At 38.1% G+C, this 5,354-nt stretch overlaps 1 pseudogene; it reads right to left on the reverse strand.

Annotated features, from left to right (window-relative positions):
- Positions 1–4,374: 4,374 nt before the first annotated feature.
- Positions 4,375–4,819, reverse strand: LOC106734200 (NADH dehydrogenase [ubiquinone] 1 alpha subcomplex subunit 12-like; annotated as a pseudogene).
- Positions 4,820–5,354: the final 535 nt, after the last annotated feature.

The following is a 5,354-nucleotide window of genomic DNA, read 5'->3' on the forward strand; positions in this document are numbered from 1 at the left end:
ACGGAAACCAAGAAAAGCCAAAGTCAGTAAAAAAAAAAAAAACTCCCTAGAAATACTTCTCATTCTTATAGCCACAACATCCTCTATAAAATGTAAACAAATAAAATCTCAGAATATAGAAAGAGAAGTTTATCTCATGATCAAGGGAAGTTTACCTCAGGCATGAAAGGAATAGTGATTGAGTATGTGTAAAATAGCCAATGTAATCTTATATACTAGCAGACAAAAGAAGGAAAAAATACTACAATTGATATAATGGAGGCATTTCACAAAATACAACACCCATTCTTGATATAACTCTCAGCAACCAGGAATACAAGGAAACTATTCTTTTATGGATCAAGGTCAGCTATAGGCCCGACGGCTGCAATCATGCTTAACGGTTGGTAAAAATAATAGTTGCCCCTAAAATTGGGAGCACAGCGAGGATGCCCACCCTCACCACTTTCATTTAATGTTACACTAGAAGCCTGAGCAGAAAAATAGAGCCAGAAAATTAACAAAAGGTAATCAGATTGGAAAGGAAGAAATAAGATTACATATAATAGAAATAACACCCACAGATAGTACATCTATGTAGCAATTCTAGCCAATGAAGCAAAAATAAAAATCTAATATTCAGTCAGTTAGATAGTAGCAGAATATGTCGACATACCAAAAAACTCAATTACATTTCTACATTTAAAGGGAAACATAATTTTAAAATTAACATTTTTTAAGGCTAGAGGACATGCGTGAGGACACAGGCCTAAGAGAGAGAGAGAGAGGAGAGGGGGAGAGGAACCCCCCAGTGGCACATGGTCACACAGCCATTCCTCTTCATTCATCCTGTCAGGGTTCAAGTATACCTGCACATCTGCCATGTTTTTTAAGGCAAGGCTGGGAATTGAACCCTGGTCAGCCATTTGAAATCTGCTTCCTCCGAGCAGCACTAACCCCTTGCACTATGGAGCCCGTCTCCCTTCCCTGTCAAAAAAATATACAAATATATATATGTGTGTATGTGTGTGTGTGCGCGCACGCGTGTATACACACACATTTCTAATAGCTTAAAAAATAATTACATAAAATCAAACAAAATATGTATAGGATCTGTATGTGGAAAAATGCAGCATGCCAGAAAACTAAATAGAATCTAAGCATGTGGAGAATCATACTGCTTGATTAGAAGTCTCAGCACAGTAAAGAGGTCAATGCTCTCCAAATGTATCCATAGATCAATAACTGAAGCCGCCACAATCCCTGTATTTAAATAAATTAGCTTCTCTGTGTTCAGAAACAGCAGCCACATACCCCATTTCCTTTCAAAACAGGGGCTGCCTGCCACTTCCACGCTGGAGCTCCGCAGTGCTTACAGACCTTGCAGGCTTACCACAGCACCTCTCTCCTAGGCGAATGTCAAATCCCCTAACATTCCGGACATTAAATTCAAAATCCCTTTCAACTCCACAAAAAGGTGTTTTTGTTATGTTTTGTTTTCAAACTTTCAGTTGTCTATGCATTCTATTTAAAATATCTATCCCGTAGACATCTATTCTGTATTTTCTTTATCATTTGTAAGTCTCTTTCTTACCTTTATTCTCGAGTAACCTAAGTATGTTTCTAAAATTTTTTTTTAGTATTTTTTTCCATAGAGTCTGTGTGCTTGTCAGAGAGAGAGACAGAGACAGTGAGAGAGAAAGTGGAAAATCACCCCCTAGGAGGAATGGCCATGTCTCAATCCCTTCTCCTCCTGGTATCTTTGGTATGCATGGACATGGGTTCAGTGTGATTTTTCAAGCCACCTGGTCTGGAAATTGAACTGTGGTTGGCCATATGGGAGTCCAGTGCTTTTACCACTACTCCATCTGGTGGCCCCAGTTTCTAAGCTTTTTAAGGGTATTTATAAATGTGAGGCACTGCATTAACAGTTTATATTAAGAATAATACTTTACTAAGCCTATTGCCATAATTTCACCCAGTGGCCATAGGGATAGCATTTCCCATATAACAGATACTCATTAAACACATTGTTAATGAGAGAATGACTTCACATAAGCTACATGTTTCCCCTGAGCTAAACAAAGTTATGGGTCCAACACATGGTGTAATGGTTACGTCACTAAACTCCCACAAGGCCAACTCCAGTACAATTCCCGAACTCAGAAACTTGAAACTCAAGCCAGGTGCATGTGCATGCAGACCCAAAATCTCAAGAGGAGAAAGGAGGAGAATGGATTGCAGCATGGCCATCCCCCCAGGTGGATGATTTCTTTCTTTCTGTCTATCTGTCTCTGTCTTTCTTGGCAATCAGCGCACAAACCCTACTGCAAAAATCTCACTTAAAAGTTATATTTATTGTGCTCTTACATGAATGTACCAAGAGTATATTGATTATGTTGTGTTATTTATATCACTTTACTTTTATATCTTATACTCCAACACAAGTATTCTTACTTTTACAAAAAAATTTGAAATGCAGAAATAGCAGCTGTCTAATGACAAAATGCTTGCAAAAAGCAAAACTGTCACATGAATGCAGAACATCCTATTTCAATATTTATGTTAGTTTAATGCCATTCAAAGTTTCTTAACTGTGGAAACATTGTTGTTCCATTGACTATTGTGTACAAAATGAAACTTTATTAAATATATAGAAACATTATACTTGAAAGTGATTCGATGGTTTTTCAATCTTGGGGCTAATGAATTTTGCTATGTTGTGATTGAGGGTCATGTCAGAATGAGGTATTAATCATCATGATTCCCCTCAGAGCAGTCTGAAATTGCCTGAGACTGAAGGCTTGATAAGTGGAAAATTCTATAAATGTCACTCCATACGTGAGCCAATAAAGCAGCAGGTAATGATTCAAAACTGTATTTTTAAAACTATACTTAAGCTAATTTGTTGCAAATTACAGTCACTTTTTTGGGAATAATTTTTATGGAATTCATTCTTTTGAAGATTACAGCTTAGAAAATGGTATGCATGTGACATTACATTATCCATTTTTTAAATGGTAGTTTTAAAAACGAATATTATTTGCCAGAAAAAGACATTAAGAGAAAATTCTTCAGTGTAATTTCAGCCCTCATTTGATAGGCTATTAAAGAGCAACCTATCATTCCACGTTGAACAACCTAGGGAGAACAGGGCACACTCAAACAGAATCATGGTAATGATTTACATCTATAAAATGAATTGCATTTATTTATTTATATCTTTATTCTAAACAGTCAAGACATATATCCCATACCCTCCCCAATTCACTGGCCAAATCACCTAAGGAAATAAGTTTGGGTAAATAACCAGGTCAGATAAATGAAAAGAAACCCTGGTAAGATACTGCCATTTACTCAAATGCTTTGGTTTGCCCAGAGAACTGAGAATTACAGGCAATTTTGTAGTGTCTCAGATCTGTCAGTCGAGGTCTGTCAGTCAAGATCAGCTGGGCAACAACCTGTCATGTAAGCCTTGTGAGTGACCCTCAGAAGGATCCAGCGAGCAAAGTGAACAAAGTGTTTATCCCGTGTCCTGTCACTGAGCACAAGGAAGAAGGAAGTTAGGTACTACTAAAGCAGTACCTAACTTCCTAAAGTAATGATGCAATACCCAACAATAATGGTAAAGAAGTCATATTAAATAATTTCTAGGAACTACGCTTGGCGTGATAACATTCCCAGGAAAGAGGCCCATTTATTTTCATATCTTACATATAAGAGAAATGAGGACACTATAATAATATTGAGCTTTGCTGAACCCTATGCTTCTGGAAAACCCTGACATTTAAGGAATATCTCAACATTTTCTGTTCTGGGAAACTGGCACAGAGAACCAGCCTACCCTGTATTAGACGGGAGTTCTAAGCACCCTCTGTCATGACCGGTGACATTAACAGATGGCTCCATTGTTTACCTGGGATAAAGCAAGTTCTGTTGATAGAGCTCCAGACTGTTCAACTCCCCATTGTCTCATGAAAGACAGACTATTGGAATTGTGAGTCCTTGAGCTGTCTTGATCCTGGGACAAACAGTGAACATTTTATCTGCAGTGATTGACTGATATGCTACAATACACACTACCGTTGGCTTATATGCTCCCCCTGATAAAAGTGTAATATAAAATTACCTCACAGAGATGAATCACATATGGGATCCTCACCCCGTTCCAATAGTCCTAATAAAATCATTTCTCTTCCTCATTTAGTTTTTGTCTTTGACATATCTAATGATCCTTTCCCTTTGATATGAGTTATTATTTTATCTGAAATTCTGTAGAGTATCTCATTTATTTATTTATTTGTCAGATGATTTTAATCAAGGTAATGGGAAGCAGTAAAATGCAATTCCATGGAAAGCCCCATATTGTATGCGTTAAGCTCTTTTCCATGGTCTTTACTCGTAAGGTGTTGAAGGCGGAACCCACTTCTCAATCTTCTTCCTAATGATGAAAGAAGGTGCATGCTGTTCTGGAGTGCCACTCATGCTGAATCTAGGGTTCATCCAGATGAGTTTATGAGCAGTAGGTGGTTTGTTGTTGGACGGTCATCAGTCATAAAATGAAGTCAATAATGCCATTCAGGAGACCCCATACTTCCATCCACATCCCAGAATGTGTTTTTGCCATTCATTTCAGTAGTATATGTAACCCATTGGTGATGGCCAAAAAATTGCGTGTTAACTTCATCGTATTTTATTTTCCATATTTATCTTCTTCCACTAATGTACCAACCTTCACAAAATTTGTCCTGAAAAAAATTCATAGGTAGCCATGGAAGTCGTGGTGACCATTGAACCTCTGGTACCCCCACTTCAGGACTTGCAGTAACTCCATCTTGTCATGCAGGCCCCACCTCCTCTCTCATTTAATATTTATAACTACTCATTTTCCCTCAGAAGATATGTGCACTCCCCAGAGAGCTAGAGAGAAGGAGGAGAAAGGACCAACCAATGGGACATGGTTACACCACCATTTCTCCATCCTGTTGGGATTTTGGGCACTCATGCACATATGTCCAGTGTGTTTTTCAAGTCAGCAGAGACTAGAGTCATGTTGCAGTTGGCCAAGTTGAATCCAGCTTCCTTAGCCACCAGACCATGGAGCTGGCCCTAGCTACTAATTTTTAAAGTCGCAAAAACTATGGTTCAAGAAAGATGAGTGATTTGAAGAAGTATTTGATACTCCCAATATCTGTAAAGTATTTTAGTACTTTTTTTTTTCTTTTTGAGATGTGTCTGGGAGGGTCTCTGCACCCCACTCTGATTTTAGAGAGATTAGTTTCTCTGAAAAAGGCTGTGGATTCCAAAGTAAACCTCTTCTTTAGAGAATTTTTTCTATAGGGCACTTGCACTCACTGGAGACAGGGAGATACAGA

This window comes from Tupaia chinensis, unplaced genomic scaffold, assembly GCF_000334495.1.
Source record: "Tupaia chinensis unplaced genomic scaffold, TupChi_1.0 Scaffold149705_1, whole genome shotgun sequence".
In the NCBI taxonomy this organism is placed as follows: Eukaryota; Metazoa; Chordata; class Mammalia; order Scandentia; family Tupaiidae; genus Tupaia; species Tupaia belangeri.